We start from the raw sequence: 22,466 nt of genomic DNA, 5'->3' as shown, positions 1-22,466 counted from the left end.
GCAAGATTTGAAAAGTCTGACAGTGCCAAGTCAAGGATACCGAGCAACCAGGACTCTTCCACCCCGCTGGTGGGAGTATAACTTGGCATTGACCACTTCGGGAATAACAAGTGGATATTACCTAGTGAAGATGAACATGTGAGTACCTTGCAGCACAGTAATTTTACTCCTAGGCATATGACCAGCACTGTCTAATTTATCAAGTATCTACAATGCTGCACTATGCTGAGAACAGAAGATAGAAAAACAGGAAAAACTGGGAAACTGAGAACTTTCTGTGATGATGCAAACGTTACATATGTGCACTTTCCAATAAGGTAGTCAATAGCCACACATGGCTCCTAAGTACTTGATATGTGGCTAATGCAATCGATGAACTGAAATTTTAATTTTATCTATTTTAATTAATTTTATGTATGGCTAGTGGCTATCTTACTGTACAATGCGGTAAGAAACTCAAGAACATATGCTCCAAGATATATATATATATATATATATGTATGTATATATATACACACACACACACACAAGAATACTCATTTCAGGATTGCTTGAAATACATTAAACAAAAAACAATCCATAATAAAATGGATAAACTGTAGCTCATGCATAGAATACTGTACAACAGTGAAAAACAAATGAATTCTATCTATAAGCATCAGTGTAGCTAAATCTTAAAAATAGTGTTGGGGGAAAAGCCACAGAAGAATTCAGACTATGATGCATTTTTAAAAGTCTAAACACAAGTATAACAAGTATTTGGAGATAAAAACATTAGTGATGGTAAAGCTATGAAAAAAAGAAGAAGAAGAAAAAGACATCAATACAAAATAGAGGGGGCAGTAGAGATGGAGGGCACAATCTGGAAGGAGCACAAAGAGAGTTTCAATCACATAGCTCATGTCCTGCTTTTGTCCTTTTATTGTTCTTTCTTAGCTCATATATTACATATAATATTTTATGCTTATAAATACTTCACAATGAAAGAAAAAGAAAGCACAGGATCACTGCTTCATAGATCTCATCCACCAATTCCCTGTCCATGCTCACACTAAGAGCTTCCCCACGGAGGGGACCAGGTTTTACTCCCCTTTCTATCTCCAGTTTTCAGCATAGCGCAGGAGCACAGTAGATGCTTAGTAAGTGCCTAATGAACTGAACCCATGTCTGAGAAAACCAGAACTCCCACAATCTAAATTTGTTAACAGTTTTGTTCCTATGCAGTGACAAAAAACAATTTCCCCCATTCTAAAATGCACTCTCCCCTCACCACATTTTAGCAGATCTGAAAGTAGAATGCCTTTTACAGTCAAAGCTGTCATTAAATAGGGGTGTTTCTCGGGGCTAGAATTGAGGAATGTAAGCTCCAGAAAGGAAGGACTGAGCCTCTTTTGTTCATTATTCTTAGAGACTAGAATAGTGTCTGGAACATAGTAAGGGCTCAATAAATAGCTGTTGAATAAAGAAAAAGTAATATCTACTATTACTGCAAGCCTACTGTGCATCTGAGTCTGTGCTAAAAACTTTACACAGGTTATTTAATTTGCCCTTTACAATAACCTCAAGGCTTAGCAAGGTTAGGTCACTCGCCCAAGAACATGTAAATAAGTAGCTGAAATGAAAACTAAGTGGCCAAGGCAGGATTCCAACTTATAGGTAACCAGAACCTATGCTAGCCAGAGACAGGAAGGGTGAGTGAAGCAACCTCAACAGAGTTAGCCAGACTTTTCCTCCATGTCCACCCTGACTTACAATAAAACTAGTTCACTTACTGGTTCCCACACAAAAGCACATGTCCTTGACACTAGCAAGTTCTATTTCTAAATGTAGAACATGTCTAAAAGGGGCAGAGGTATATCATCAAAGAGATCACCTTATTAAGGAGATCTTAAAAGTCCATTTAATCTAACCTTTAGGCAAGAGACTTACATTCCTAACCTCATTTTAATGGCAGCTGAGGACTTCTGAGGACAAGTAACCTCGGTCCTCTGAGAAGTAAGTGGTTAAAGAAGAGACTGAAAACTAGGTCTCCGACCTCCTGGGCTCACCCAGTTCTCCTCTCTACATCACAGCAAAAGAAAGTCATTAAGGATTTGTTAAGGTCCCTCTCTAGGCAGCTGTACTAACCTGAGTTCTTTATATAGATTATCTTGTTGAATCCTCTTATCAATTCTGTAAGTTAGATATTATCTCCAAGATGTACAAGATGAGGAAACTGAGGTTCAGAGAAATTAAGTAACTCACCACAGGTCACACACTTGGCATTTGGACTAGGAGCCAGAATGGTTACCCCTCACCCCGCAGATCTGCAAGTTAAAGGAAAAAAAACATCAGTACAGAACTCTACAAAGTACATTCATGTTATTGAAAACAAATATTCCCCAAACATTGTATCTCAAGACTGGAGTTTGGTTAAATACCAACAATAACCTGTAACCAACTGTGAAGATATCATCTCTAAAAGTGAACTAGAGACATAGATAGCACCTTTAAAAATTCCTGGCATTTGTAGCAGATACTAAAGTAAAAATGAAATTATTTTTAAATCTCCCATTTAGGTTAAAAAGAGAAAATTTTGAAAATATGATTAAATTTTGTCTATTTTCCTCCATGTTTTCCATGTACCACACACATTATAGCTTATTTTGAAGACTTTCTGGTATCTGTTCTTCCTTCCAACACCACATCCTGTTTCATACAAAACAAGATGAAACTGACTGGCACCTTCAGTCTCTCAAAAGAAAAAGTCCTATGTAATTTTAAGATATTATCATCATAACTTTATTTCTATCTTATGTAGAAAATCCCATTCACTTTGGAGAATATTACTTTTATTTCTTAAACTGATGCAAAACTATCTTGTATCTCCAGTAGGGGTGCAACTCTGTGTATTAAGATTTTTTTTAATCATTATGCAAATCTTAAGAAATCTGTTACTCAGAATGAAATGCCATAACCAATGATTCCAACCACACCATTTGGAACATTTTAGATTGTTTTTTAAAAAAATAAAAACCCAACTGCGTACTAAATAAAAAACTGCATCTTAATCAATTGTGTTTTTTTTTCATGCCAAAAGAGTAGTTTTTCCAAAGAGATTTCCAACTTCCCTCCTTGATTTCTGAACACTTTCTCCAGAAGGTTCCTAGGTCAATGTGGTCAAACAATGATATGCAATTAATCCATTTTGCTTTAAGTCGGGATTAAATATATTACTCCCCTTTTCTTATGTATAACGCCATTCCCCTTCTCCCAGGGTAAAGTACAAAAAGAGAGCGGCCCAGGAATCTGCCTACTAAAACAAGATCCCTTTCTATCCAGTCACTTCATTTAAAAAGGCTGTTAATCTCCTCTTCTTTCATTTTTCTTTCTCCTCAGTCCGGAGTTAAAAATCAGCTCACTTGATATTATCAAATCATCAAATGAAAGGTTCCAGAGATAGCTTCCTATTTGTGGAAAGCGCCAGAAGACACACAAAAATGGAAGAGCTCTTGAATTGTCTTTCCTAAAGCATTCCGTGTGTAACGAATGCAAGCAAAACCCTGCAAGGCTTCGCTCTGAATTGAAGGCACTTCCTAATGCGGCTGATTTAAAAGCTAAAGCAACATGTCATCAGAAAACAGCCCGAAACAGTGAGCTGCTAAAGCAAAGTTCAAATACGTATTCCTCGGGGCCCTCTGCGCACACAGCCCAGATCCACGCACAGTTGCTCCACGCGCCCGTGCTGTCTCTGCCACACTCCCCGGCTCATCTGTTTCAGGGTCACACTCGCCCTTCGTCCCGGTTTCCCCACGCCACACATTCACGAATGACTCAAAGTGCCACGTACCCCAGACCTGCCAGCTCCTGGCACCCCCGCACCCGTCTGCGTCCTTACCTGCACACACACGGACACACCTCGCGCGCGCACGTGTCGGTCCGCACGCGCGCGCACACACACACACACCCTCGCCCCGGCTCCGCCCAGGAGGACTCGGGCCACACGAGCCGGGCACGGCCTCCGCGCGGTGGGTGGTGCCGGGCGCCGCGGCCCCGCGGGCGCTGTCACCCCGGATGCCGAGCCCTGCGTCCTCCGCGCAAAGTCCTCGCGGCCGCCGGGGTTCCCTCAAACGCCGAGGCCTCGCCCGCTCCCATCTCGCCAGGCGGCGTCCGCGCCCCTCGCCGCCGCGGCGCCTCCCGAGCCCCGGAATTTAAATAGGGACGGGCGCGGAGGAAGGGGTGGATCCCCTTTTTGACTTTCCGCGTCGCAATTCCTCCGGGACTGCGAACAGCCGAGTCGGGGTTGGGGGCGCTCCCAGTTTTAACGCAGCTTCCGGCCTTTCCGGGCGCGGGGGCTCTTTTGATCCGAAGGAGAGCCCGAGAGCGCCAGGGAGGCGCACCCGAGGCCGAGGGGCGCCCCGCGGGCACTGCAGACGCCCAGCCCCGACCTCCCCGCGCGCGCGTCCCCAGGTCGTTGAGAGAAGCGCCCCGCAGCCGCAGCTGCGCTCCCGGAGCCGCGCGCTGACATACGTGCCCCGCGGAACGCGGCGGCCGCGCGGCTGCAGCCCCGCGGTGCCCTCCTCCCTGGAACCCCGGCTCCCGCCCCGCGCACCTTGGCGGGGCGCCGAACCGCCGCTCGGGGTTGCGACTGTGACAGTCCCTCCGGCCGGACTCAGGCTTTCTCCGTTTTCGGCGTCACAATAATAAGGAAGTTTCCCCGCAAGCCTGCGGGTGGCGGAATGCGCCGGGTGAATGACTTCCCATCCGACCAATGAGCGCCCTTCTGGGGCAGGCCGCCACCAATGGTGGCCGCGGCGGAGCCGAGGACCCGGCGGCGAGTCCGCGGGCGGGAGGCGGGGAGAGGCCCACCCCGGGGAGGCGGGGGCCGTCTGAAGTGACAGGACCCGCCGCCAGCCGAGCGGACCGCGGCGCCGGCGAGCGTCGGCCGAGATCCGATTGCAGGACACAGAACCTTGGCGCGGGAATAGAATTGCTTTTCGCTGGCGGGGGAGCGAGCGGGGCGGGTCAGCGGTGGTGTTTTTAGGGTCTGGGGTCCGACTCTTATTTCTGCAGAGGTGACCACAAGCCTGGGGCGGGGGGGGGGGCGGGGGGAGCTAACGGGTAGCAGTTGGGGGGTAGTTAGTAAGCGTTTTGTGCCACGGTGCAGCGGCCTCCTGTTTCACTCGCCCTGGATGGGCTGGAGGGAGCGCGGCGCCGAAACGCGGAGCTGAGCGGCGGGAGAGGCAGGGGGAGTTGGCGGCGGCGCGGGAGCTGCCACCGCCCTCGGGAGGGCTGAGGCCGAGGAGGGGAGCGATGCTGCAGGAGCGGGGAGCGCTCGGGGGAGCCTGGCGGGCGGCAGCTGGGGCGCGTGAAAAGAAGTCACTGAGTAGTGCTGAAATCTTAACATCTGAAAGATACCATGTAGCCAAAACCCCACAAATGGATATAGAAGTTGGTCCTTCCAAACGCTGAATTTCAGAGCGTGCCTCTCCTCCTGAAAGCAAGGTCAGAATGCTTCTCAGAGTTCCCCTGGGCCTTGTCTGACCCACAGAAACCCTTCTGAGAAAAACTTTCTCCCAGAGGTTACCTCTTGTGTCTGCTGGCCCTCCTCAAGCCTTCCATTGGAAACAGAAGCGGAACGCGGGGCAAGCGCTCCTGTAACCCCAAGGAATGCCTTTCCTAATGGAAGAATTCCTGTAGCCTGGCGTTTGAACCGGAGCCTTTGAGGTCAGATTCTTCACAGAGATGTTCAAATCAGGTCAGGGTTGCGATCGCCTGCTCGGAGAATCTAATAGATTGGCTGAGCAGGGAAAAAAAAAAAAAAAAGTTTGAAGGAGTAGTGCATCCCGGGAAAGGAGCGCTGTTGGCTGGCATATGAAATCTCAATGACCTAGGGAAACTTGTCAAATGCTCCCGAGATAAGAAAGCAAAATCTCAGTGATCAGGTAGCTAAGGTTATCTAAGAAAATAATTACAGCTTGTGAAGTTTCAATCTGCACACTGGGGACAAGATTGACACAATTCCCTTCTGCTCCGGAGGGGCGGCAGCCTCGCAAAATCTAGGTCCCTTCCAAAGACATGGGGATTCCCCAGAGGAAAGATTCATTTGACGTGAACTGTGACCCCCCATGGTCAGCTGAGGCCCACATTTCACGAGTGAGGGTCTAACAGCCATGCGCTGGCCGGGGCTCCCCACGGCTCCCCTGCGGGAAGAGCCCCATACTGACCGTTTCTCACCCTACACTCCGCTTGTTTACCCGAGTCTACACGGAAGGGGAACCCTGGTTTCCTCTTCGTACCGATGGATTGAGACCTGCCTCATCCAATCAGAACTACACAAATTGTACCCTCCTTTGCAGCTATACCGACCAATCAGGGACTGCACAATTTGGCGATCTCATTTGCATAAAATTGGGATTTTTTTTTTTTTTTTTTTTTTGGGGGGGGACCTTCAGCAGAAACTTTCTATAAAAGGTGGCCTCCCCTTTGTCTCAGTGGAACACAATTTAGGTTACTACCCGAATCTGTGTCTTCCAGGCGGTGGCTCCTTTTTCTCAAATAAATGCTTTTTACTCCATATTACATTCTAAAATACATTTTGGTTTACAGACATCATCCCAATTTAAAGATGGTATCACCAAAAAGAACTGGGGGAATAGCCAAAGAGGAGTCATAGGTAGGAAGGGGGGAACTTGGGAAGGAGAAAAATAGATTCTTTTTTCATGTTTCAAATATGAGGTTTGTAATCCATCAGCTTTTGGGTAGAGATGCCTGGCCCACGGCTCAGGTGTTTTTCAAATGAAATTTCATCCTGAAAGGGATGGCTGTCAAAGGCTCAAGCATGGAGGTGGCCTAGGAGTGATGTCTAAGTTACACACTCGGGTCCTATAAGCTTCCTTACCAAATAAACAGCCAGAACCTCGGAAGGTACTCATATATGATTAGTGAAGATATCCTCAGTACTTTCTTTTCTTAATGGAGCCAACATAAAATGGCAATTTCCTCAGCAACATGTCCTGCTCCATTTACTAAAATAGCTTTAAATGGCCCAGCACGAGCAATAGTCATAATAGCAAATACTTAAACTATTTTGAGGAGGCCATGGTTTACTTTTTATTTCCATTTCTATAGTACTGTCTTTCATCCATTTCTTTCTGACTTCCCATATGTTACCTAACAAATATACTATATGTTAACCATCTATTGTAATGCCAGGACTTATGTATACATTGGTGAGCAAAACACAGTTCCTGTTACCTTGAAGGGAGAGGGAAACATTAACCAAATAATCACACCAAGGACTTTATAGTTGCTAACCATGATAAATTTTATGAAATAAAAACATTCATCTTAAAAATAAAAGATTTGACCAAAATAACTAAATAAAATTGAGCTCTAATTAATGCTATACATGCTGAAGTATTTAGGAGGAAGTGAACTGATGTCTGCAACTTGTTTTGAAATGTATATTTTAAAAGATGAATTGAAGGATGGATGGAGGGATGTATAAATGGGTAGGTATGTGATAAATCCAGTATGGCAAAATGCTAATTATAGACTCTCCAAGGTGGATAGATGGGTTTCACTGTTCATTATTTCCAATTTTTTTGTGTGTTTGAAAAGTTAACATTTTTAAATGTTGGGAAATAAAAATAAATAATAAAAGGTGTAATCAGTTCTAACCATAACCTTTGACAGGCGGAAGGGATCATGTGGTCCAGCTCCAACATGGAGCAGATGAGGAATTCCCAGTGACAAGGGGATGACTCTCAGGGCACTGCACTTCTACTCAACAAGCCAATTTGCTCCATTCTTCACAGCTCACTTCTTGAAATACACGTGCCTATTTTAAATTGAAAAGTGTTTTCAGTACAGTAGGAATACTGTTTAATGATGATTGTTTTCTGTGTTTAATTGCCCTGCAGACAAACATTCATTTGGTAAACTTAGAAAGAGATGCACTGCCCTAGTCAGTTTGGCTCAGTGGTTAGAGTGTTGGCCCAAGGGCTGAAGGGTCGTGGGTTCCGTTTTGGTCAAGGGCACATACTTGGGTTGCAGGCTCGATCCCCAAACATGCTGGAGGCAACCAATCGAAGTGTCTCTCTCACACTGATGTTTCTGTCTCTCACCTCCCTTCCACTCTCTCTAAAAGTCAATGGAAAAAATATCCTTGGGAGAGGATTAACCAAAAAAAAAGAAAGAGAGAGACAGACTTTGATATGTCAGATCAGACCTGTAGGGAAAAAAACTAGGTTGGCCACAACATTCTATCTTTCAGGTACACTTTTCAATAAGTATCTTCACCTCTAAGAAGGGAAAACACTGATTACTTGACAGATAACATGTGTGCATCCTGTAAAGCTACATATTGACAAAGGTGTTTCTTGGTTACTCCCACACCACCACCCCCAAAATATTCATTTTGTCATTCTAATCAACACTCAAGTGACAAACTGGTTGTAAAACATTTTTCTCTATTTTTTGTTGTTTAATACAGTTTATCCAAGAGGCCTATATATATATCCAGGCTAAATGATCTAAGCTTATTGAAAACTGTCCTATAACAGCCACCATTAATTTATTAATGTGAAAAATACCTTGGAAAAAAGATGTGGTAAATCAATATTGCCATCCATAAAATAATCATTAAGTATTTATTGAATGTCTTCTATATGTAGTGTTGCTGGACAAGAAACATCATTACTGACTGTAAAGAGCTAACAGCCACTATGACTATTCCTTTGTTTTTCTTGAAACTATTCATAGTTTAAGTTTGCACTTTTTTCTTTCAAGCCATTTGAACAAAGCACAAATACTTTAAGTATAAAAAACTCACTACAATCATATAGGTTAAAATTAATTAATGTTAATAAGATTGGATGGTTGAGCATTTCCTGGGAAAGCCTTTAGCATGAGCATTTGTTTGTCCCTGAAGAATGGATGCAATTAAGCCTTTAGGAAGTGACATCTTCCATGAAGCTTTCTCTTTTCACAAGGTCCCAAAACTTATACTCTTGTAAATAGCATCCAACCTATCAGTATGACTGTACCGACATGAGCACTTGGAGAATGCAGCAAAGAGCACGTCTGTTGCTGTGTAAGCTGCACAGTGTGCCCATATTTTAACTGCCAAAAATCAAGCAGTTGTTTTACCCTCCCAAATGCAAAAAGACCAAATTCTTCAGTTTACTCCTATCAAAATAAAATCATCATAATAATAAATAAATAAATAAACCCTTTCTTTGAAATTTGATTAAGTCTGAGTCAAATGAAACTTAAGGAATTTTATTATAACATAGAAAAGCTGAAGTGAGCCTATGGAGTTTCAAAAGGGCATACATATAACAATATCAGCTTTATAGGTTGGCCATAAATTCTGGAAAAACATGCCTAATAAATCATTTGTTGTTTTAACATTGTAATACACAATATGTTTGATGACATTATATGATGTTAAATGTGTTGTCCCTTGTAGCAATGCATAGCTCATGTTGCAATGAGGATGGTGCCTTAATACACCATTTTCTCTAATTCTAGCAGAAGCCTTTCTATTACGTTGCCTTGGTTGGCTTCTCCCTCTCACTTTTACTAAATCTATACCTTGATGTAAGAGATGTCTAAACTTGTAGAGAATTTTTATGAGCTTGTTTGTTTGTTTTTCCCTTTTTATTGAATTTATTGGGGTGATACTTTTTAACAAAATTATACAAGTTTCAGGTGCACAATTCTACAACACATCATCTATACACTGTATTTTGTGTTGTGTTCACCACCCCAACTTATAAGAACTTATTTGAATCAAACAGAGGATATGTCTGGAAGCAAAATCTCAACAGAGAAAAGTGCTTCAGAGAATAACAGTTTTGCATTTGAGATTAAGGAAGGAATGTAAGGAAAAATAAATGAAGATTTGAGAAAGCAAGTGGGGATCAATGATCTCTTGCAGGCTTTAGAAGGAGGGGTCTGAAAGGGTGGTCAGGTGTTTGAAGGAGTCTGAAAGGGGGCATTTCAAAGGTGTGCTAACCTAGAAGCACAAAAACAATGGGCAGGGCTGGCTTAAGGCAAAGATAAGCCTTTTGGTAAAGAAGTTATATGCCTGGGGTGAGACTACCCACCGCGACCTACCCAGCCAGGAATTTATGATCAGATCACCCTGGGAAGTTATTTTCCATAGGACCTTTTTTTTTTCACCCACAACCTTTAGCATAATGCAGAAAAGTAAGTAATCAAGGGGGTTCTATCTGTAAAGTTGATACGTATTGTAACATAATTTACTTAATATAAATCTGTAAAAAACTAAAATAGTGTTGTTTGTGTTTCCAAACTTTATGGCTACCCTTAATATAAAAGGGAACTAACTGGTATTTAACTTTCTATTGGCCTTCAGCGTTTTGTTTTCTTCCTACTTGTAGGTAAAAGGCCAGTGAAATCGGCCATTATATTTACTTTTATTTTTTTACTTTTTGTTAATCCTCCCCCAAGGATACTTTTTCCATCACTTTTCAGAGTGGAAGAGAGCGAGCGAGAAACATCCATGGGAGAGACACATCGATTGGTTGCCCCTGCCCCCCTGCACGAACCCCGACAAGGGCCAGGAGCTCGCCTGCAACCAAGGCAAGTGCCCTTGACCAGACTCGAACTCAAAACCCTTCAGCCTGAGCGCTGATGCTCTAACCACTGGGCAAAACCAACCAGGGCTATATTTACTTTTAAGTTGTTGACCAGCAAATGTTTTTATCTTAAAATACTTAAGATACTATAGTGTCTTATCTTATAGATACCATAGCTGATTCTGTTTCCCTCTTTTCATTGGTTTTTTAAAAAATCTTTATTGTCGAGAATATTATAGGCCTAGAATAAAATGTACATCCCACCTGTACAGAATATTTTTGCACGCATTTTGAGAAGTAGTCTCATTTCAAAGTTCATTTTCATTTTCCTTTGTCATTTTCCCATTATACTAATTTTCTTACCTACTTAAAAAAAACAACTTGTGACCCAGCTAGCGTGGCTCAGTGGTTGAGCATTGACCTATGACCCAGGCGATCAGGGTTCGATTCCCAGTCGGGGCACATGCCCAGGCTGTGGACTCGATCCCCAGTAGGAGGCGTGCAGGAGGCAGCTGTTCAATGACTCTCTCATCATTGATGTTTCTAATCTTTCTCTTTCTGAAATCAGTAGATATATTTTTAAAAAAACTTATGTTTCTCTTTACAAACATAATATTCACTATATAAAATGTGTAAAATACATAGCAGGGGAAAAAGGAAAGAAAAATTACCTGTTCTTTCACCACCCTCTTTTAGTTCTTAATATTTTGACATTTTCCGTTGCATGTATATTCATTTCTAAAAGGGGCTCATTTTATACATAATATTTTACACTATGCTTTCTGAATTTAGCAATACATTGAATATCTTCAATAGAATTAAATATCATTCTACAACATTATTTTAAGCAATTGCATGTACCCACAAAATGGGTATACTATAATTTAGGCAATTTCTCCATTATTGCATGTTAAATTTTTTTCCATTCTTTGCCATTATAAACAATAAGGCAACAAAGCTACACATAGTGAGCATAGCTAAATATTAGCCCTCACTCTTGATTATTCCCTTAAGACAAATTCCTAAAGGTGGAATTGCTAGGTAAGGCAGAATGCAGACTCTTAAAGCTTTGTGATGTATTGCCAGTTTTCCCTAACAAAAGATCGCAGGAGCTAACTGCACACACAACCTCCCTTAGCAGTAATGGATTGTTTTGTTTTGGTTTTCATTTTATCTGTTTTACTGTCTTAATTTTGTAAGCCACCTTAAGTCTCGACTAGACCATGTGGGATATAAACAAAAATAAAATAAAATAAAAACCTAGTAAAATAAAAAAAACCATGGGACACGCATCTAAAAATTAGCCCTAGGTAAGATGTTTCTAAATATTCACATAAAAAAATACCTAAATGCATAAAAATGTATGATTGGGGTTGCTTGTCCTTTGCTGAAATTCTGTTTGATGTCATGTGTTTCCCCCAGTCCTCCCACACACCTGCCAAAAATAAAAGTTTCAGAAAGGAAATTCTGTACAAACTGAAACTGTTGTTAATCATTTTAATCTTCAGTACACATACGCAGCCAATGACAATGATCTGGTTCACCAAGTTCTACAGCAAAATAAAAAGCAGACAGAGTGTCAGAATTTGTGTCATCCAGCAATAGAATGGTAGCCAAAGAAGGCATTTTACTGTCCATTTCTCAAAAGGAAAACTTAGTGTTATGATTTATAACATCCATTATGGTCCAATCACATTTGTCATCAGTCACCTTATTATGTGTACCAGTGTCCTAGGCTTTACAGAAGAAAATATCCTTCTCACCAACCATCAGATAGGCACATAATTTTAATTCTTTTGTAGTTTTTAGGGATGGATTTGTACTATTCCATTCAAGTTCTTGCTCAGTTCCCTTTTTGATTAAATAAATAAAATTTAAAAGTGGTTTTTATAGCTGTCAGCCTAGAACCAGTTAAAACTACCTGCCCACTTCCTGGAAGGTATAATCCACTATACCTTCCAATGGCTTGAAAGGTATATTGGATTAAATAGTTACCACTTCCACCACCATCCACCCACCCTCCACCCTCCACCCTCCACCCTCCACCCCAACTCCCAATTAATGTCTACTTGGAACTTCAGAATGTGGACTTATTTGAAATAGGGTCCTTATAGATATAATTAGTTTCATTAAGATGAGGTCATGCTGGATTAGGAAGACCCTAAATTCAACAATTGAACTGGTATCCTTATAAGAAGGCCATGTGAACACAGAAACACACAGGGCAAACGCCAAGTAAAGATGGTGACAGAGATTGGAGTGGTGTGTCTACAAGCCAAGAAATGCCAACCAACCACCAGAAGCAAGGAAAGAGGCATAGAGACTGTACTTTCCCTCAGAGCCTCCAGAGGAAACCAAACTGCCAACCTTAGTTTCAGACTTCAGCCTCCAGAGTCTTGAGATAATACATTGCTGTTTTAAGCCACACAGCTTGTGGTACAGAAGTAAATATGTTGCTACAAAAAGCATCTATAATAGGTTTCTCATGTAGTCTAGCTGTAGCATTTATCACCAGGTTGATTGCCAGGACTGACTGACTGATCTGGCATCTTTGTCCAGAATCACCTGAGAGCTCCATGTGTGTTCTTTCTAAAATGTGAACTTGACCAAATAGAATGACATTTCCAAACTGATAAAGTCTATTCTTAGTCAAGGTATATGGGAAGCTGTACTTCCTGGACACATATTTCCAACCAACATTGACATCCCTTTGCAAGCAAATGTAGATTAGCCAAACCTGTTTCATAAAATGCCTCCCTCCACCTGATATTTTTGTTATAGTATCAGTCAAATCATAGTTCCATGTCAGTTTCACTCAGAAAGCATATAAACTGTATGAGATTAAATTAATACAATCCTTGATCTTGATGAAATTCTAGTCATTTCAAAGACAAATAATTACAGACCTAGCCAGTTTTGCTCAGTGGTTAGAGCATCGTCCTGCAGACTGAAGGGTCCTGGGTTCAATCAGGGGCCTGGGTTCAATCTCGACCAAAGGCATGTTCCTCAGGTGCAGGCTCGAGCCTGGCCCCAGTCCGGGCATGTGTGGGGGGCAACCAATCGATGTGTCTCTCTCACAGTGATGTTTCTCTCTCTCTCTCTCTCTCTCTCTCTCTCTCTCCCCCCCCCCCCCTTCTACTCGCTCTGAAAAGCAATGGAAAAAATGTCCTTGGGTGAGAATAAAAAGAAAAAGACAAATCATTACCTATATTGTTCTTGATATTATAACAGAGCAGGTACTCTTTATGATTTGACTACAATAGAAGATGAAAAATATTTAAATTTAGTTTACTCACTTTTGAATTAATACTTACCCCATGAAGGCAAGGAACCTCATATCTATGGAGAGGACCCAGAAAAACAGATCATATAAGTAGGTCATACAAATTATAGACCTAGCCAGTTTGGCTTAGTGGTTAGAGTGTTGGCCTACAGATTGAGAGGTTTTGGGTTCAATCCCAGCCAAGGGCACATTACTCAGTTCCTCAAATACAACCTAGTCTACTCCTTTATATTAGTAAAAGGAATCTTAACATTCATAATTTTTATTATTTTAAGTCAACATTATCTTGCAAAACAAAAAAGAAAGTGTTCATTTTGACCTGTACAGAGATAGAAAACCAGTTACCTAAATAAATTGCTTAGGGAAGAGATTCTGACCCTAGGTCAGCCTCTGAACCATTCAGTGGACTTGACTATGTTGAATCTAAGCTACATTGAGAAGTATCTCTTCACTATGTAAAACTAACCTCATATTCAACTACAGAAACATTTTACTTAGAGATCCAATTGGCAACTCTTCATTTATTTCACTAGGAAAAAAAAAAAAAAGTTCCTGCTAATTAAAAGCTACCTAAGTTTTCCAAGTCTCGTCTATTCTTTGAAAAGAGATTGCTGATGATAATTATTTACTGAGTTGTTTTAATATCTACTTTGTGGAAATATTGGTATTTATAATATTTAGAAAATTCCTTTAAGAAATATAGATGAAATATTCTGTAAAACACCAAAACAAAATCTTTTAAAGAACACGTTGTCAGCAAATAAAATAACTCTCATCAGAATGAACTCTGCAACCTCTTTGCAGGCTAGTTCTAGAAACAGAAGCCCTGAAATGGGCCCATTAAGAGAAAAGAGAGGCAGGAATTAGCAGCACTGAGCTGCAGCAAAAGAATGACAGTGGCATTTTCATGTGTTACCCTTTTTGCTACCTCTTGCCCTCTGCCCTTTTCCTCCGCCCTCAGATACCCTGGTGCCTTTAGGGCGTAATTCTTACCTTTCTTTTTTGATCTTCTATCCTTTTGAGAATCTGACGGAAGTTATATGTTGTTGCCACAAAAATGGTGCATATATTCACCTAAGTCTGAATACCATTCTTAGCAGTCATGAACTCTTTCATCCAGGGATGGATCTCTGCACTCCTCTTCTTCATTATGAACCTTTGCCTCAGTCACTTAGCAAATCTGAGAATCTAATAAGCTCACTCATGCTAAAATGCAATAAGGCTTAATACTTGGCTCTTTTCCCCTTGAAGGGAACTTTAAGTGAGATGACTTCATCTCTGACTTAACTGATCTAAATGATAAAAGCATTGTGCAATGTGGGAGCTACATTTTGGATCTTAAGTGGCCCTTCCTGAAGCCCCAAAATCTAACCTTTATATAAGGTAAGCTTGATTTTGGATTTCCCTCCCCACCCCTGAAACCAAGCAAAATATATAAAATTGAACTCATCTTTCCCCCAGAAATTATTTCCCTTTCCATTGCCTTCATAATCTAGATTCAGAATCTTGAAATTACAGTGATTCTCAATTCTTTTCCCTCATCGAATCATCAAATATCATCTTTTTTTTTTCTTTATGTCTTTTATATCCATCTCTTCCTCTATGTGTTAGTTTTTGATTTCTGCTGTAACAAATTACCACACTCTTAGTGCCTTAAAACAACACAAATTGGTCTCTTACACTTGTGGAGGGCAGAAGTCCTAAATGAGGTTTCCAGGAATAAAATCAAGGTGTTGACAAGGCTGATTCCTTCTGGAAGGTCCAGAGGAGAATTTGTTCCTTACCTCTTCCAGCTTCTAGAAGCTGCCCACATTTCTTAGCTCATGGCAGCATAGCTTCAATCTCTACTTCCATAGTCACATCACCTTCTAACTTTGGCCCTCCTGCTTCCCTCTTATAAAGACCCATATGATTGCACTGGGCACACCTGGATAATCTCCCCATCTCAAGACCTTAATTGCTTCTGCAGAATCCCTTTTACCACATAAGAGAACATAGTCACAGGTTATGAAGATTAGGACACAGACATCTTTAGGGGACCATTATTCAACTTTCCTTACTCTATCTTCATCACTTCTTCCTCAACCCTAGATTTGGTCTTTATTTGTACCTCTGGACTACAGTTGACCCTGAAGCAATGCAGGGGACTGGGGGCACCAACCGCCTTGCAGTCAAAAATCGAGTATAACTTTTCACTCCCCCAAAACTTAGCTACTAATAGCCTACTGTTGACCTACTGATAACATGAATAGTCAATGAACTTTGAATTTGTATACTTGTATGTTATATGTATTATATACTGTATTCTTACTCTGGCAACAAAGTAAGCTAGAGAAAAGAAAATGTTATTAAGAAAATCATAAGGAAGAGAAAATGCATTCACAGTGCTGTATTTATTGAAGAAAATACACGTATAAGTGGACCCACACAGTTCGAGCTTGTGTTGTTCAAAGGTGAACTATACTTTAATATATCCTAACTATCCTGACCACAGCCTATCTCCTAATCCCCATGGCCATTTTAGATATGACAAATATTCATCAAAACAGTTCTTCATCCTGTTCCCCACACCCACTCCAAGACCCCGACCACTGCTTACTTTGGCCCAGTATTGGTAACTCCTTTCAAACCTATCTCCACTCTGTCCCCTTACTTACAGAAACCAAGGATATTCCTGTATTTGTTCAGATTCCACCCTCTCTCACCTCCAAAATTCTCCCATTATACTAAAGTCTGATATAAGTCCCATCTCTTCCATGAAGTCATCTCAACAGTTCCAACTCACAATTTGGCTTCCTTTAGCTTTTTGTGGAGATGGTGCCCCTAGCACTTATTACATGCTATTTGGCTATGTCTTCACCACTTTCCCACTATATGACCTTCAAGAAATCATTTTACCTTCCCATGCCTCTCTTTCCTTGTCTATAAAACTGATACCCCAATCATAAGCTTGCTATGAGGGTTCAAAGTAATAAGGCACTTATGATTCTCAGAATGTAGCTCTCAATAAGTGTTATCTCTTCCTTCTCTGTCTTCTCATTTATCTTCTTTAGTATATGACCTATATCCTTAGCTATATAAAAAATTCCTTCAGGGAAGGGGCTACTTCTTATACATTATGCCATATACATTGTAAGCTCAATAAATGCATCTTTTATCACCACTGTTGTTGGTGATGATTATAATATTGTAAAGGGACATTCTAATATTGTTTTTTAGAACACCAATCTGGTCCTTGCTACTTTGTATTTCTCATTCTAGTTATACAAGTAAACACTTTTTCTTATATTAAACTGTTTACGTTTCCTTTTAACTGTTTAGAGAAGATTTATGCTTGATTCACTGTAGAAAGGACTGCTTGGCAAGTAGCTGGCCTTTATCAAGTATTGGCACAAGAATGAATCTTCTAGTGTTCCAGAATCTGCCTGTCAGATTGCCTCCTTTACTCCTAATTTATCATCTATAAAATGAAGAGGTTGTATTAGATGATCTGTAAAGTCCTTTGAAGCTCTAAAATTCACTATTCCTATAATTCTGTGAAAAGGGTGAGAAACTAATTTGACTAAGAAAAAACCTTTTCTTACTTTTTGTATTGTTTCCTCAAATCTGCTCTCTCTTTGATATCACCATTCTACGGTGCCAGTTTATGACAGTATAGGTCTATTTATGAACACAGAAAAGTCTTTCCCACTAATTGCTGGATATAATTAAGTCAACAGCTATTACTTGAGTAGCTATTACTCGAAACTGTCTTAGGTGTTATAATCCTATTTTACATATATATAAACATTAAATATTTTTTGTTCTAGCATAAGATGGCTGGAGCAGAGAGGGCAGAGAGGGGAAAGGAAGGAGAAAAAGAAAGGGACATATCATTTTAGTGGTTTTGATTTTATTATAAGTGCAATGAGAAGCCACTGGAAGGTTTTAAACAGGTCACTAGTTCTTGGATAGATGGCAGGGATGAAAGGGGGCAATAATAGAACTAAAAAGGTCAATCAGGAGGTTATTGAAGCTATCATAGTAAGCCAGGCTAGAAATGATAGTGGCCTGGGTTCAGATCGTAACAGTAGAGATGAGAGAAGTAGATGGAATCAAGATCAATTTTAGAGGTAAAGGAGAAGGGAACTGGGGGGAAGGGGACCTTTGAGAGAGAGAAAACCAAAGAAAAGTCCTTGATATCTGGCTTGAATAGCTGGTTAGAAGGTAATGCTCTTTACTAAGGTGAAGAAGATTGAGAGAGGAACAGATTTTATAATGTAAATCAAGAGTGTCCTCTAAAGTGGAAGATCCCTGAGGCTACCTATCTTTAAACTTTGTTTACCAGTCTATAGCCAGCACTTAGCACACTGACACAACAGACAGTGTTAGTTGAATTAATGAATACTAATCGAACTGGGTTTGATGATAATCCTTTAACATCCTGATGATTTGCCTCTTAAAAAAAGGATATTTGGTAAATTTAAATGCTATATTAAACAGACATGGGATATAGTTAAAAGATTCACATTTCAAATTCGTGCATGAGGTGACAGTGATAAGTTAATGTCTTCTACATAAATGAGCCTTGTGTAAAGCAAGGAACTGCTTTCCAGAATGTCCACGGTAAAGAATGTCTGATGCTGTAAACTGGTACTCCAGGAAGGAAAAAGTTGTAAGAACTTCACTATGGATAAGGGTTCTTCACTATTGCTTAAAGCTTCTAAATTCTATTGGTTGGGAGAATTGACTCTCAAGTGCGACACAGCCTTGCACCACTGGCTTTTAGTAGACAAGGGAGCAAGCAAGAGAGCAAGTGTCATCATCTGTGTGTCAGCTGTTGATGCCTGTCATATTTGACAGGCTTAGGAGGAGCCCTCAAATGCCACTGAGACCAAATCAGTATTCAGTATTAAATGCTGAGGGCAACGTGGCTTTTAGCATAATCACACTGACATGCTATTTGCATGTCCCAGCTCTGCTAGAATATGGATTCTTTATTGTGCAAAAAGGAGAAATCCTATAAAGAAGAATACAAAAGCATATCTTCATAGACTTCAATACTTTTCCATGGGTAACTGGCATCCAGCGTCCTTACTATTTCAATAAAGGTTTTTCAAAATTTGACACTAGCTATCGTTGCGAATCAGATTTGATCAGGGAGACTTCAAATTAAATTTATCCAGAGCTGAAGTTTTGTATCTTGTCTGAGACCTAAAACAAAAACAAACAAACAAATAACTCTCCAGGATAGCCAAGCAAAATATTTTTTAAAATATTCCTTAAGTATCAAAAAGAATGGTTAATTCCATATGTTCCAGCAATTCCATTTCTGGGTATGTACACAAAAGAACTGAAAGCAGAGTCTCAAAAAGATATATGTACACCCATGTTCATAGCATCACTATTTACAATAGCCAAAGGTAGAAGTAACCCAAATGTCCATCGACAGATGAATGGATAAGTAAAATGTGGTTTATATGTACAACGGAATATTATCATTTGGCCTTAAAAAGGAGGGAAATTCTAACACATGCTTTAACACGGATAAACTTTGAAAACATTTATGCTAAGTGAAATAAGCCAGTCACACACAAAAAAGACAAATATTATGTGATCCCACTTATATAAAGTACCTACAGTAGTCAAATTCATACGGACAGAAAGTAGAATGGTCATTGCCAGGGGCTGCAGGGAGGGAAAATGGGGAGTTAGTGTTTAATGGGCACAGAGTTTGTTTGGGAAGATGAAGAAGTTCTGGAGATAGGTGGTGGTGATGGTCGTACAACAGTGTAAATATATTTAATGCCACTGAACTATACATTGTAAAATGGTAAATTTTATTTTATGTGTATTTTACCACAATTAAAAGTAATAATTAATTAACTTTAAGTAGTAAGTGGTCTGCCATATGAGCAATATTATAATAATCTGACAAGATAAGATATTTAAGAGTGGGATCCTGCCACAACACTATCTTCTGAACATCTGGCACAGTGGGTTTTAGTTAATAAATAGTAAGGTCGATTTGAGACAACAGTGTGATGAATGTAGTCACCTAAAAGGAAATGTAGTTTTAAGGCTCTATAGAATTATTTTATCTAGAATGAGAAAAGAGTAGTCCACCTCTCTTCTCTTCTGACCAAACCACACTGAGTTCTATTCAGCTAAAGGAAACCCTTTCAGAGAAACATAGACCAGTTGAAATGGGTTCAGGGAGGGGTAATCAGATGAAAAAAAGGATCTGAGAAATTGTTTATGAGAAATAACTGAAGGATGACACATTGGCTGTAATGAAAAGGAGTAATTTGTTTCTTTATGTCTGGGAAGAATAGAATTAGACCAACTTTTGGAAGCTTCCCAGTAAGACAGGTTTTGGATCAGTAGCAGGAAGAAGTTACTGACAGTTTCCATAGCACTTTATCAGTATCTCTCTTGTAGAACTTTCCACTTTCTATCTTTAACTTAAAGTTACTTCCAGAAATTACCTTGATATCCACATAGCACCAGCTGGCACACACATTAGCCCCTGAAATATTTGTCGAATGAGTTAAAGAATGTGAAAATGATTAAACAAATGACTGTCAAAACTAGCCAAAGATGAAACTGAGCTGTTCTGCTAGGGAAGGCATTCAAACACAGGCTAGTTAGCTACTTGGCAGAGATGTTATGGAGGAGATCCAAGTTTCATGTACTTGGTCGGATTAGATGACTTTTAAAGGCCTTTCAAGACCTGATGATCTCCGGTTTCATGACCTAGGTTTAAGTCCTGGCTTTACCACTGAGTAGTACTGTGGCATTAGGTAAAGTAACTTAGCTATTTTGCTCAAATGGGATTGTAATATGTATCATGCTTGCTACATAAATTTGGAAGATCAAAATAACATTTTAAAACAACAAAAACAAAACAAGAAGGCTAACTACGTTCCTACCTTGATTGGCAAGAAACCATACGTGAACTTGAAGAGAGAGCTGGGTGTGAGAGTGGGGTGGGGGAGGGTGGAAGCCTGGGCTGGAGGGACCGGAGAAACCAGCTGTATTACAGGGCTTGCCCCTGAGGTTAAGGTAGTATTAACCCCCAAAACTGTGTACCAAGGGGCATAACAATTTCAGGCTTCACGAGGGTCAGAGTCTTATCTACGGCAGGTAGTCCCACACGGGGGGGGACACTCTCATATATTGCAAGGGGGCACGGAATACAAAACAACCACTGGGGCAGGTGTTTCTAGGTCTCAGCCCTAAGTGGAGGCAGAGGCCAGGGGTACAGGCCAATGTGGAGGGAAGTAGGGAAGGCTGTGGCTCAACTTATTTTAGATTCTAGCCTCAAAGCATTATAATGAATGCCGGGCCCCAACTGATAGGTCTGGTGCTGCAACTTGGTCAAAATGGACCCTTTCACCTGCCTGAGGTTAAATATGTGGGAGGAAACCATCGTGGAACATAAGTGAATCAGGGTGAGAGGCAAGACTAAACTGGGAAAGTGCCCTGAAACTTGTAAATGGCCAGAAGTGTACATGTTTATAGCTTAATGATTAGAAAGCTGCCTCTGGAGTTAGATTGTCTGGAACTGAATCAGATTTGATTGAATTTGCCTTAATAGTGGGCCCCTTCCTTACCCTTCTGTCTCCATTTCTTCAACTGTAAAATGGAGACCATAACAGTACACACCTCCAGGATGGTCTGAGGTTAAATGAGATAATTCGGTGAAGCACTTAGAACAGTATCTGGCATATAATGAGCTCCCAATAAATATCAGTAATTATAGATTTTGCCTAGAGCTCGATGATTCATCTTGATCTAAATACCTAGGTCATTCTTCTCTGCTCAACAATCTATTCTTCTAGGTTGAAGAATCTTCAACTATGTCTTGATTGTCTTCTTCCAGTGTTTCTCAACCGGGAGTGATTTTGGCCTGAGAGACATTTGGCTTTATCTGGAGACATTCTTGCTGGTCACAACTTGAGGGACAGGTGCCTACTGGCATCTAATAAGTAGAGGTCAGAGATGCTACAAAACATCCTGAGTAACAGAGATCCAGAGATGGTGCTAAACAAACATGCCAGAAACCACAACAAAGAATTATCCGACCCCAAATGTCAATAATCCCGAGGTGGAGAAACCCCGACCTACACTCATTTCTAGTAACCAGAAGAACTTCACCTACAGCAACTCTGAAGGAATAAGATGGTATATTCTCTTTCCCTCAGAAAAGAGGGAAATTCTCTTTTCTCTGAAAAGATGGAATGTACAGAAAGCTGCAATGATCAGTGGCACTGCCACAAGGACCCCTCTTATTCTTGTCTTTCTTGTGGAGCTCTGGAGTTGGAGGTGTGGTAGGATTTGTACAGGGTGGGGCAAAAGTATGTTTACAGTTGTTTATATGGAAAATAACACAATAATAAATAATAATACAAGAATAAACTCTGTGTTTCGCATACTTATAACTGGAAACCTACTTTTGCCCCACCCTGTACATCCCACAGTGCACTGGGACGCTTTGATTCCTTCCTAGATCCTACCCAGTTACTTTCAGGTAATTGCAATTCTCAGATATTGATTGATTTTGGTGGGTAGGGGTGGCTGGGGCTAGGGAAGTCTGCACCCTGGCTGCCTCA

The 22,466-nt window shown here is 40.7% G+C and overlaps 1 protein-coding gene across 3 annotated transcripts in view; it reads right to left on the bottom strand.

Annotated features, from left to right (window-relative positions):
• The window catches only part of HERC3 (HECT and RLD domain containing E3 ubiquitin protein ligase 3), a 104,471-nt gene extending 99,787 nt beyond the window's left edge, over positions 1–4,684 (bottom strand). For all 3 annotated transcript variants that reach the window (XR_013999999.1, XM_081153745.1, XM_081153746.1), the window contains exons 1-2: positions 4,592–4,684; positions 2,245–2,306 (exon numbers count right to left, since the gene is read on the bottom strand). The gene's annotated coding sequence lies outside the window, so the exon portion shown is untranslated. The remainder of the gene's footprint in view (positions 1–2,244; positions 2,307–4,591) is intronic.
• Positions 4,685–22,466: the final 17,782 nt, after the last annotated feature.

This window comes from Miniopterus schreibersii, assembly GCF_964146895.1.
Source record: "Miniopterus schreibersii genome assembly, chromosome: 1".
Lineage (NCBI taxonomy): Eukaryota > Metazoa > Chordata > Mammalia > Chiroptera > Miniopteridae > Miniopterus > Miniopterus schreibersii.
Note: the sequence above shows the minus strand (reverse complement) of the source record. Positions and strands in the feature narration are given on the sequence as shown.